The sequence below is a fragment of the Dendrobates tinctorius genome, unplaced genomic scaffold (assembly GCF_039654945.1).
Source record: "Dendrobates tinctorius isolate UK_male_01 unplaced genomic scaffold, ASM3965494v1 ptg000093l, whole genome shotgun sequence".
NCBI lineage: Eukaryota > Metazoa > Chordata > Amphibia > Anura > Dendrobatidae > Dendrobates > Dendrobates tinctorius.
In genome coordinates this window covers 27,505,853-27,519,438 of record NW_027361761.1, presented here as the reverse complement: position 1 = coordinate 27,519,438, position 13,586 = coordinate 27,505,853, and the positions used below count along the sequence as shown (strand labels likewise).

At 47.9% G+C, this 13,586-nt stretch overlaps 1 protein-coding gene across 1 annotated transcript in view; it reads left to right on the top strand.

The window, feature by feature from the left end:
- Positions 1-13,586, top strand: part of EVA1A (eva-1 homolog A, regulator of programmed cell death) — a 724,576-nt gene that overhangs the window by 75,509 nt on the left and 635,481 nt on the right. The gene's annotated exons all lie outside the window — the stretch shown is intronic.

Below are 13,586 nucleotides of genomic sequence, written 5' to 3'. Positions count from 1 at the left end.
AAAGTCGGGGTCGTCCCGAAACACGAAACCCAATGTAAGTCAATGGGGAATAAAAGTCGGCAGTGAGAGGAGGACAGGAAACACATCTACAGTGCCCATTTGAATGCCAAAAGCATCAATTCTTCTTACTTAAGCTGGTCAACCTTAATTAACTTCATAATACAAGTTACGCACTGAAAAATGGGGGTTATTTGGCTAAAGTTGTGGGGGGGGAAGGGCTGGCTCCAGGTTTTCATGTGCCCTGGGCAAAAGAGCACCCCTTTAACACATACCACAACTCATCATGCTCCGATACGGCAGAGAAATAGCGGTATAGTACAATGAAAAATACTTCACTTTTTACATCTCATGACGAGGCCCATCTATTTCTCCATACAGAATCATTGGTCCCATATAATGTTTGAAACAGTATATGATGCGCTCCACATAATGCTACAGTATATGTTGGTCCCCATGGATGAAGCTCCACTGTCTTATGGGCCCAAATAATGCTCCAAACATAATGGGCCCCATTTCTAATGCTCTAGTGTATAATGGGCCCTGTAAATGCTGCTCCAGTGTCTGATGTCCACCTTTGGAATGTTCCAGTGTATGGTGGGCCCCATCTATCATTCTCCAGAGTATAGTGCTCCCCAAAAATTGCTGTCCCAACATTGAAAACAATCAAATAAGTCTCCTCGCTAGGGAATCCCTGTACTAGTCTGGACTCCTCGTCGTCCCCATCTTCCATCTCACTGCACAGTATTTCAACCTTGCAAGTGCTGTGATCCTGAGCAAGCAGGGGGGGCCCACTCGTTGGCGACGGCACTGGCACAGGGCCCCTGATAGTACGGTGGTGTGTATGATGGCGGGTGGGCCGAACCTGCACTTTCATCTGCAGCTTCCTCTTTGTCACCGTGTAAGATGGAACTGTATATGGGAAGGGTAACCTGAGTTTCATCAGGGTCAGATTCAGGTCGTGTAGCGTGCGAGGGGAATGTAGTGGTCTGGGTCAATGTACCAGCAGATTCATTGAGCAGTGGCTGGGCATCAGTGCACTTGTGTCGCCCCCAGGAGTACGGTCGCCACAGTGGCATTACCTTCCTCCTAGGGAGTGTGATGTCATGCTTGGGAGCAACGAAGGATCTCTCTAGCAGGTTAACTGATTGGGCGGTGTTATTCCCATGAGTCATGACCCTCCAAACAGCGTTCATGAAGGCAAAGTGTTTGTTTTACGTGGGCAGTATGGTTGCAAAGCTGAACCTTAAAGGAATGTCCAGAAGGGTACCACCAGGAGTGGAGCCTACGGCGTAATTTGACTCAACACGGGCAACCTCAACCATGCCAGCTACAGAACAGATGCACACATTGCAAGCTTAATTCCGTTAACGAACGAGACTCCGTCATGCCCCGCGGTCCGAGTCCGGCTTAGTAGAGGGACACGTGAGGCTCTGGCACATGAGATTGGCCAATAAATGGTGTGTCATGCCCTTACATATCCGTGGCTGCATGTGCGCTACACTGAAAAGGCCAGCGTTTGTCGCTTACAGGTGCAGATAACTCGCTGAACAACGTTAGTGATGGGGATCACTGATTACTAGAGTTGAGCGAAACGGGTCGAAAAAATTCAAAAGTCGCCGACTTTTGGCAAAGTCGGGTTTCATGAAACGAAACCCGACCCTAGGATGAGGTCGGCCACGAGGTCGGCGACTTACGCGCCAAAGTCGCGTTTCAAAAGTTTGTTTTGCGCTCTTTTTCAGCCAATCAGGATCCACGGACACTGTGGGCAACGTGATGACATAGGCACGGGTCACCACCATCTTTCAGAAGGGCATGCAAGTGATTGGCTTGCTTTGGTGGGCGTCACAGGGGGTATAAAAGGGCGTGCACGCCGACCGCCATCTTACTTCTGCCGATCTTAGTATAGGGAGAGGTTGCTGCTGATTCTGTAGGGAGAGCGTTAGGCAGGGAAGAAGACAAAAAAACTGCTTCTGCTGCTAGCGATTTGGCCTGCACAACACACCAGTCACTGTGTGTGCAGTGCAAGGGGAGGCTATATAGTGGTGTATCAGTGGTGTTGGTTGTTGGGCTGCCTTTTAAGGCTTCCTGACAGGCTGGCATTGCTGTTTACCCACTGCTCCGCAAACTGCTTTTTTAAAAGCAATCCCAATTTTTTTTTTTGTCCTGCTGAGAAGAAAAAAAAACTGCTTCTGCTGCTAGCAATTTGGCCTGCACAACACACCAGTCACTGTGTGTGCAGTGCAAGGGGAGGCTATATAGTGGTGTATCAGTGGTGTTGGTTGTTGGGCTGCCTTTTAAGGCTTCCTGACAGGCTGGCATTGCTGTTTACCCACTGCTCTGCAAACTGCTTTTTTAAAAGCAATCCAATCTCACTTTTGTCACAGCTGTGCCATCGAGCCTGTCACATAGCGCTCAGATATTCATTGGGCCTCACACAATCCAAAAGTGTCCAGTGTCCAAAAGTGTGTGCAGATATTCAAAATCTCCCTTATCCTCTAGTCACTTTTGTCACAGCTGTGCCATCGAGCCTGTCACATAGCGCTCAGATATCAGTGGGCCTCACACAATCCAAAAGTGTCCACTGTCCACAAGTGTGTGCAGAAATTCAAAATCTCCCTTATCCTCTAGTCACTTTTGTCACAGCTGTGCCATCGAGCCTGTCACATAGCGCTCAGATATCAGTGGGCCTCACACAATCCAAAAGTGTCCACTGTCCACAAGTGTGTGCAGAAATTCAAAATCTCCCTTATCCTCTAGTCACTTTTGTCACAGCTGTGCCATCGAGCCTGTCACATAGCGCTCAGATATCAGTGGGCCTCACACAATCCAAAAGTGTCCACTGTCCACAAGTGTGTGCAGAAATTCAAAATCTCCCTTATCCTCTAGTCACTTTTGTCACAGCTGTGCCATCGAGCCTGTCACATAGCGCTCAGATATCAGTGGGCCTCACACAATCCAAAAGTGTCCACTGTCCACAAGTGTGTGCAGAAATTCAAAATCTCCCTTATCCTCTAGTCACTTTTGTCACAGCAGTGCCATCGAGCCTGTCACATAGCGCTCAGATATCAGTGGGCCTCACACAATCCAAAAGTGTCCACTGTCCACAAGTGTGTGCAGAAATTCAAAATCTCCCTTATCCTCTAGTCACTTTTGTCACAGCTGTGCCATCGAGCCTGTCACATAGCGCTCAGATATCAGTGGGCCTCACACAATCCAAAAGTGTCCACTGTCCACAAGTGTGTGCAGAGATTCAAAATCTCCCTTATCCTCTAGTCACTTTTGTCACAGCTGTGCCATCGAGCCTGTCACATAGCGCTCAGATATCAGTGGGCCTCACACAATCCAAAAGTGTCCAGTGTCCAAAAGTGTGTGCAGAGATTCAAAATCTCCCTTATCCTCTAGTCACTTTTGTCACAGCTGTGCCATCGAGCCTGTCACATAGCGCTCAGATATCAGTGGGCCTCACACAATCCAAAAGTGTCCAGTGTCCAAAAGTGTGTGCAGAGATTCAAAATCTCCCTTATCCTCTAGTCACTTTTGTCACAGCTGTGCCATCGAGCCTGTCACATAGCGCTCAGATATCAGTGGGCCTCACACAATCCAAAAGTGTCCAGTGTCCAAAAGTGTGTACAGAGATTCAAAATCTCCATTATCCTGTAGTCACTTTTGTCACAGCTGTGCCATCGAGCCTGTCACATAGCGCTCAGATATCAGTGGGCCTCACACAATCCAAAAGTGTCCAGTGTCCAAAAGTGTGTGCAGAAATTCAAAATCTCCCCTGTCCTATAGACACCTTGTACCTTGTTTTACATTACTATATAGTTTGTTGGATTTTGTCTACATTTCTACCAAAAATGAGGAAGGCTGGTGGAAGAGGCCGTGGAATTGGGCGGGGGTTGGCAGCTGGTAATGATGGTGTTGGTGGTGGATCTGATGGTAGTGGCAAGAGCAAAATAGGACCGAATGCAGGAGGTGCTGACCCTGCGTCATCGTCTGGCTACATAAGGCCTCGAACGCTTAGTTTTCTAGGAGTTGGCAAACCGCTTTTAAAGCCAGAGCATCAGGAAAAAGTTTTGTCTTACATTGCTGACTCAGCCTCCAGCTCTATCGCCTCCTCTTCTTCAGTTGTAAAAAGTAAAAGCACTGAGTCGTCATTGGAGGCTCATGTTCATGAACCACACCTTTCCTTGTGTCCTTCACCCCAACCAAGATTGAAGGATGACGCAGGCCATACTACTGATTACTTCATGGAGCTGTTTTCACATACCATGCCTGGATTATCAAGTGAAATGGTGAATTACCCAGGCCAAGATGAATCTGACATGGAGTGCACTGATGCACAGCCGCTGATGGATGATTCTGCTGGTACATTCACTCAGAGCACTACATTGTCCTCGCAGTGTACAGAGCCAGATTCTGACCCTGATGAGACTCAGGTGCCCCTTCCCGCACACTATACCACCATACACGGTGACACAGAGGAAGGTGCACATGACATAGAAGAGGAGGTGATGGATGACCCAGTTGTTGACCCAGATTGGCATCCATTGGGGGAAGAGGGTGCTGCTTCCAATAGCTCAGATGAGGAGCATCCACAGCAGACATCGACATCGCAACAGCTGTTATCTGGCAGGCCCGGAGCACTCCAAAGACAGGTTCCAAACATCAAAAGAGTTGCTGGACAGCTTGTCCAGAGGGTCAAAAGATCACAGCGTGCTAGGCCGCAAAATGTCTGCCAAAGTAGGAAGAGTGCAGTGTGGCACTTTTTTGAACAAAATCCTCATGATCAGGCCAAGGTTATCTGTAAGAAGTGCGCAAAGACCTTTAGCCGAGGGAAAAATCTGAAAAATTTGAATACCAGTTGCATGCTTAGACATTTAACCAGCATGCACTTGCAAGCGTGGACACAACACCAAACCTCAAGTGCCACATGTGCAACTGATCACAACGAAGGTAGTCAGCAACGCTACATTGTTTCCCCCACTGTAAGCCCACCGGTTAGCACAGCAGCAAATGTTGAGGTGTCGTTTCAAGGCCACAGCAGTCAGGGATCCCACTGTTATATCAACGAAAGACTGATTCTAGGCCATCAGAAAGAACACCAACTCCATCACCATCATCAACCCTCTCTCAGTCCGCCCTGTCCACCGCTACTTCCACCATATGCAGCTCTCAAGTCCAGCTCACCCTCCCAGACACTATGAGTAGGTCAAGAAAGTACTCAGTCTCTCATCCGCGTACACTGGGTTTGAACGCCCACATTGCCAAACTAATCTCGTTTGAGATGATGCCCTTTCGGTTGGTGGAAAGCACAGCTTTCCGCGAACTCATGGCCTATGCAGTACCACGCTATGACCTACCCAGTCGCCACTTCTTCTCTCGCAAAGCCATCCCAGCCCTCCACCATCATGTGAAAGACCGCATTGTCCATGCACTCAAGCAGTCAGTGAGCGGAAAGGTGCACCTCACAACTGATGCATGGTCCAGTCGGCATGGCCAGGGCCGTTACGTGTCCATCACTGCGCACTGGGTTAATGTGGTGGATGCAGGGTCCACAGGGGACAGCGGTGGTGGGACAGTGCTGCCTAGCCCACGGTATAGGAAACAGTTGGCTGTAGGCGTTCGACCCTCCTCCTCCTCCTCCTCCAGAAGCGAAAGCTCGTCCACAGAGCGCAGTCGTACGAGCACTCCATCTACAGCTGCCACTGTTGCACACGATGTGTCCCCCTATCGAGCAGCTAGTGGAAAGCGTCAGCAGGCTGTGTTGCAGTTGACGTGTTTGGGCGACAGACACACCGCCGAGGTGCTGGCCGAGTACTTGAAGCGACAAACTGAGTCATGGCTGGGCAGTGTACATCTTGAGGCAGGCAAGGTAGTTAGTGATAACGGCCGTAATTTTGTGGCAGCCATAGCCCTTTCAAAACTCAGCCACATACCTTGCTTGGCTCACACCTTGAACCTGGTGGTGCAGTGCTTCCTCAAAAATTATCCGGAGTTAACAGCCCTGCTCCAGAAGGTGCGAAGACTGTGCGCGCACATCCGCCGGTCGCCTGTACACTCCGTTCGTATGCAGAAGCTGCAGCGATTGCTCCACCTTCCCAACCACCGCCTCATTATCGACATTGCAACAAGGTGGAACTCCACCCTGCACATGGTGGAGCGGCTGTGCGAGCAGAGGCAGGCCATAATGCATTTGTGGGAGGATAAAACAAATGAAGAAACCAAGAACAATGTCTAATAGTAAAGTTTTTATTTTATTAGATATCCAACAATATTGTATATATGTATATATGTATTTAAAATTAATGGTAAGGGGAGGCCAATGCCAAAATGAAGGCACAACCTGGGGACAGCATTAATCACTTCAATTAAAAGCAGCCACAATAATATCACACAATATAAAGTGAAAGCGAAAAAAAAAAAATATATATATGGATATAATATATACATACAGTGGGGAAAAAAAGTATTTAGTCAGTCAGCAATAGTGCAAGTTCCACCACTTAAAAAGATGAGAGGCGTCTGTAATTTACATCGTAGGTAGACCTCAACTATGGGAGACAAACTGAGAAAAAAAAATCCAGAAAATCACATTGTCTGGTTTTTTTTCATTTTATTTGCATATTATGGTGGAAAATAAGTATTTGGTCAGAAACAAGCAATCAAGATTTCTGGCTCTCACAGACCTGTAACTTCTTCAAGAGTCTCCTCTTTCCTCCACTCATTACCTGTAGTAATGGCACCTGTTTAAACTTGTTATCAGTATAAAAAGACACCTGTGCACACCCTCAAACAGTCTGACTCCAAACTCCACTATGGTGAAGACCAAAGAGCTGTCAAAGGACACCAGAAACAAAATTGTAGCCCTGCACCAGGCTGGGAAGACTGAATCTGCAATAGCCAACCAGCTTGGAGTGAAGAAATCAACTGTGGGAGCAATAATTAGAAAATGGAAGACATACAAGACCACTGATAATCTCCCTCGATCTGGTGCTCCACGCAAAATCCCACCCCGTGGGGTCAGAATGATCACAAGAACGGTGAGCAAAAATCCCAGAACCACGCGGGGGGACCTAGTGAATGAACTGCAGAGAGCTGGGACCAATGTAACAAGGCCTACCATAAGTAACACACTACGCCACCATGGACTCAGATCCTGCAGTGCCAGACGTGTCCCACTGCTTAAGCCTGTACATGTCCGGGCCCGTCTGAAGTTTGCTAGAGAGCATTTGGATGATCCAGAGGAGTTTTGGGAGAATGTCCTATGGTCTGATGAAACCAAACTGGAACTGTTTGGTAGAAACACAACTTGTCGTGTTTGGAGGAAAAAGAATACTGAGTTGCATCCATCAAACACCATACCTACTGTAAAGCATGGTGGTGGAAACATCATGCTTTGGGGCTGTTTCTCTGCAAAGGGGCCAGGACGACTGATCCGGGTACATGAAAGAATGAATGGGGCCATGTATCGTGAGATTTTGAGTGCAAACCTCCTTCCATCAGCAAGGGCATTGAAGATGAAACGTGGCTGGGTCTTTAAACATGACAATGATCCAAAGCACACCGCCAGGGCAACGAAGGAGTGGCTTCATAAGAAGCATTTCAAGGTCCTGGAGTGGCCTAGCCAGTCTCCAGATCTCAACCCTATAGAAAACCTTTGGAGGGAGTTGAAAGTCCGTGTTGCCAAGCGAAAAGCCAAAAACATCACTGCTCTAGAGGAGATCTGCATGGAGGAATGGGCCAACATACCAACAACAGTGTGTGACAACCTTGTGAAGACTTACAGAAAACGTTTGACCTCTGTCAATGCCAACAAAGGACATATCACAAAGTATTGAGATGAAATTTTGTTTCTGAACAAATACTTATTTTCCACCATAATATGCAAATAAAATGAAAAAAAAACAGACAATGTGATTTTCTGGATTTTTTTTTCTCAGTTTGTCTCCCATAGTTGAGGTCTACCTATAATGTAAATTACAGACGCCTCTCATCTTTTTAAGTGGTGGAACTTGCACTATTGCTGACTGACTAAATACTTTTTTTCCCCACTGTATATAAAAACACATATAAAAATGCTGGTGCTAGTGTAATAAATTTATGTGTAAACATATAATACGTGTGAACAGGAAGAAACTATGAAAAAAGAATTATATATATAAAAATGCTAAAATAATTAGCTAAGTATATATTTCCGCATAATAAAGTGCAATGTGCCACAAATGTAAACAAAAACGTGTGCAAAAGAAAAAGTTGTTTTAAATATATGTGAGAGCACAAACAAGGTGCTGAAATAATTTATAATAAATGAGCTGCCACAATTAAAGTGCAATGTGCCGCAATAGTAAAATAAATCAAAGCTTATAACATGTAATAAAAATACACAAACAATTGTGGACAGTGTAAATACCTTTCAGCTGCTTCCGTCCCCAGAAAGGGTACCGTATCCCCGGATAACATGTATGGATAGCGTACACATTCAAAAGATATGTCTATACATCAGGAGGCAGGCTCAGACGGTGTTAGGCCCAGTATGGCTTGCAAGTGATTGCACAAAGGTGAGAAAGGGTACCGTATCCCCGGATAACATGTATGGATAGCGTACACATTCAAAAGATATGTCTATACATCAGGAGGCAGGCTCAGACGGTGTTAGGCCCAGTATGGCTTGCAAGTGATTGCACAAAGGTGAGAAAGGGTACCGTATCCCCGGATAACATGTATGGATAGCGTACACATTCAAAATATATGTCTATACATCAGGAGGCAGGCTCAGACGGTGTCAGGCACAGTATGGATTTGATGGCCCAGACTACACAGCGGAGGAGCAGGGAGAGGTAAAGATTGCAAATGCTGGGGCCCTGCCCAAGCAAGGGGGGCCCACTCGTGGGCGTCGGTACTGGCACTGGGCCCCTCATAGTACGGCGGTGTGTCTGATGGCGGGTGTGCACCACCACCGTCAGAGACACTTGATTGCACTATGAGGAACCCTGTGCCAGTGCCCGCGCCCAAGAGTCGGCCTACCCACCTGTCCAGGGCAACGGCACTCGCACGGTGTCGTGCGCTAGGTGGTGACCCCGGCCATGGGGGGGGAGGCAGCACAGTTAGGGAGTTTTAGAAAGTGGCATATGTTGATGTTGGACATTCAGCTGATGCAAAAGGCGAAATAGGTCAAGTCCCAGGAAGAGGCCGACCAAAGCAAGTCATTTTTCTGTCACCCTATGTGTCATCAGGGGAAGGTGGGACAAAATCCTTGGAAACCCATGCATGGTTCATTTTAATGAAGGTTAGATCATCCACATTTTGGGTTGACAGACGGGTCCTTTTTTCTGTCAGGATTGATCCAGCTGCACTGAAGACTCTTTCCGATAGCACACTTGCAGCTGGGCAAGCGAGCTCCTGTAAGGCATATTGTGCCAATTCAGGCCAGGTGTCCAGTTTAGCGGCCCAATAGTCAAAGGGGAATGACCTGTGTGGGAGAACATCGATATGGGAGGAAAAGTAGTTTGTAACCATAGTTGACAACTGCTGTCTCCTGTCACTTTCCATCGATGCTGTATTACCAGTTGTGTGAGCGGTACTTGAAAAATCAGTCCACAACATTGTCATGAAACCCCTGTCTCCAACGCCACTTCTGCTGTGTGCACCATGAACACCTCTGCCAAGCTGCCCCCGGCCCGTACGGCTCGTGTGAGAACCATCACCGCTGCTGTGTGCTGGGAATGCCTCAAGCAACCGATTTACTAGAGTTGCTTGTTTATTAACCAATATTAGGTCAAGGTTCTCCTGTGGGATGATGTTTTGTAATTTGCCTTTATAGCGTGGATCCAGGATGCTGGCCACCCAGTAGTCGTCATTAGAGTTGAGCGAAACGAGTCGAAAAAATTCAAAAGTCGCCGACTTTTGGCAAAGTCGGGTTTCATGAAACGAAACCCGACCCTAGGATGAGGTCGGCCACGAGGTCGGCGACTTACGCGCCAAAGTCGCGTTTCAAAAGTTTGTTTTGCGCTCTTTTTCAGCCAATCAGGATCCACGGACACTGTGGGCAACGTGATGACATAGGCACGGGTCACCACCATCTTTCAGAAGGGCATGCAAGTGATTGGCTTGCTTTGGTGGGCGTCACAGGGGGTATAAAAGGGCGTGCACGCCGACCGCCATCTTACTTCTGCCGATCTTAGTATAGGGAGAGGTTGCTGCTGATTCTGTAGGGAGAGCGTTAGGCAGGGAAGAAGACAAAAAAACTGCTTCTGCTGCTAGCGATTTGGCCTGCACAACACACCAGTCACTGTGTGTGCAGTGCAAGGGGAGGCTATATAGTGGTGTATCAGTGGTGTTGGTTGTTGGGCTGCCTTCTAAGGCTTCCTGACATTCCTGCATTGCTGTTTACCCACTGCTCCGCAAACTGCTTTTTTAAAAGCAATCCCAATTTTTTTTTTTGTCCTGCTGACAAGACAAAAAAACTGCTTCTGCTGCTAGCAATTTGGCCTGCACAACACACCAGTCACTGTGTGTGCAGTGCAAGGGGAGGCTATATAGTGGTGTATCAGTGGTGTTGGTTGTTGGGCTGCCTTCTAAGGCTTCCTGACATTCCTGCATTGCTGTTTACCCACTGCTCCGCAAACTGCTTTTTTAAAAGCAATCCAATCTCCCTTATCCTCTAGTCACTTTTGTCACAGCTGTGCCATCGAGCCTGTCACATAGCGCTCAGATATTCATTGGGCCTCACACAATCCAAACGTGTCCAGTGTCCAAAAGTGTGTGCAGAGATTCAAAATCTCCCTTATCCTCTAGTCACTTTGATCACAGCTGTGCCATCGAGCCTGTCACATAGCGCTCAGATATCAGTGGGCCTCACACAATCCAAAAGTGTCCAGTGTCCAAAAGTGTGTGCAGAGATTCAAAATCTCCCTTATCCTCTAGTCACTTTTGTCACAGCTGTGCCATCGAGCCTGTCACATAGCGCTCAGATATTCATTGGGCCTCACACAATCCAAAAGTGTCCAGTGTCCAAAAGTGTGTGCAGAGATTGAAAATCTCCCTTATCCTCTAGTCACTTTTGTCACAGCTGTGCCATCGAGCCTGTCACATAGCGCTCAGATATTCATTGGGCCTCACACAATCCAAAAGTGTCCAGTGTCCAAAAGTGTGTGCAGAGATTCAAAATCTCCTTTATCCTCTAGTCACTTTTGTCACAGCTGTGCCATCGAGCCTGTCACATAGCGCTCAGATATTCATTGGGCCTCACACAATCCAAAAGTGTCCAGTGTCCAAAAGTGTGTGCAGAGATTCAAAATCTCCCTTATCCTCTAGTCACTTTTGTCACAGCTGTGCCATCGAGCCTGTCACATAGCGCTCAGATATTCATTGGGCCTCACACAATCCAAAAGTGTCCAGTGTCCAAAAGTGTGTGCAGAGATTCAAAATCTCCCTTATCCTCTAGTCACTTTTGTCACAGCTGTGCCATCGAGCCTGTCACATAGCGCTCAGATATCAGTGGGCCTCACACAATCCAAAAGTGTCCAGTGTCCACAAGTGTCTGCAGAAATTCAAAATCTCCCCTGTCCTATAGACACCTTGTACCTTGTTTTACATTACTATATAGTTTGTTGGATTTTGTCTACATTTCTACCAAAAATGAGGAAGGCTGGTGGAAGAGGCCGTGGAATTGGGCGGAGGTTGGCAGCTGGTAATGATGGTGTTGGTGGTGGATCTGATGGTAGTGGCAAGAGCAAAATAGGACCGAATGCAGGAGGTGCTGACCCTGCGTCATCGTCTGGCTACATAAGGCCTCGAACGCTTAGTTTTCTAGGAGTTGGCAAACCGCTTTTAAAGCCAGAGCATCAGGAAAAAGTTTTGTCTTACATTGCTGACTCAGCCTCTAGCTCTATCGCCTCCTCTTCTTCAGTTGTAAAAAGTAAAAGCACTGAGTCGTCATTGGAGGCTCATGTTCATGAACCACACCTTTCCTTGTGTCCTTCACCCCAACCAAGATTGAAGGATGACGCAGGCCATACTACTGATTACTCCATGGAGCTGTTTTCACATACCATGCCTGGATTATCAAGTGAAATGGTGAATTACCCAGGCCAAGATGAATCTGACACGGAGTGCACTGATGCACAGCCGCTGATGGATGATTCTGCTGGTACATTCACTCAGAGCACTACATTGTCCTCGCAGTGTACAGAGCCAGATTCTGACCCTGATGAGACTCAGGTGCCCCTTCCCGCACACTATACCACCATACACGGTGACACAGAGGAAGGTGCACATGACATAGAAGAGGAGGTGATGGATGACCCAGTTGTTGACCCAGATTGGCATCCATTGGGGGAAGAGGGTGCTGCTTCCAATAGCTCAGATGAGGAGCATCCACAGCAGACATCGACATCGCAACAGCTGTTATCTGGCAGGCCCGGAGCACTCCAAAGACAGGTTCCAAACATCAAAAGAGTTCCTGGACAGCTTGTCCAGAGGGTCAAAAGATCACAGCGTGCTAGGCCGCAAAATGTCTGCCAAAGTAGGAAGAGTGCAGTGTGGCACTTTTTTGAGCAAAATCCTCATGATCAGGCCAAGGTTATCTGTAAGAAGTGCGCAAAGACCTTTAGCCGAGGGAAAAATCTGAAAAATTTGAATACCAGTTGCATGCTTAGACATTTAACCAGCATGCACTTGCAAGCGTGGACACAACACCAAACCTCAAGTGCCACATGTGCAACTGATCACAACGAAGGTAGTCAGCAACGCTACATTGTTTCCCCCACTGTAAGCCCACCGGTTAGCACAGCAGCAAATGATGAGGTGTCGTTGCAAGACCACAGCAGTCAGGGAATCCCACTGTTATATCAACGAAAGACTGATTCTAGGCCATCAGAAAGAACACCAACTCCATCACCATCATCAACCCTCTCTCAGTCCGCCCTGTCCACCGCTACTTCCACCATATGCAGCTCTCAAGTCCAGCTCACCCTCCCAGACACTATGAGTAGGTCAAGAAAGTACTCAGTCTCTCATCCGCGTACACTGGGTTTGAACGCCCACATTGCCAAACTAATCTCGTTTGAGATGATGCCCTTTCGGTTGGTGGAAAGCACAGCTTTCCGCAAACTCATGGCCTATGCAGTACCACGCTATGACCTACCCAGTCGCCACTTCTTCTCTCGCAAAGCCATCCCAGCCCTCCACCATCATGTGAAAGACCGCATTTTCCATGCACTCAAGCAGTCAGTGAGCGGAAAGGTGCACCTCACAACTGATGCATGGTCCAATCGGCATGGCCAGGGCCGTTACGTGTCCATCACTGCGCACTGGGTTAATGTGGTGGATGCAGGGTCCACAGGGGACAGCGGTGGTGGGACAGTGCTGCCTAGCCCACGGTATAGGAAACAGTTGGCTGTAGGCGTTCGACCCTCCTCCTCCTCCTCCTCCTCCAGAAGCGAAAGCTCGTCCACAGAGCACAGTCGTACGAGCACTCCATCTGCAGCTGCCACTGTTGCACACGATGTGTCCCCCTATCGAGCAGCTAGTGGAAAGCGTCAGCAGGCTGTGTTGCAGATGATGTGTTTGGGCGACAGACACACCGC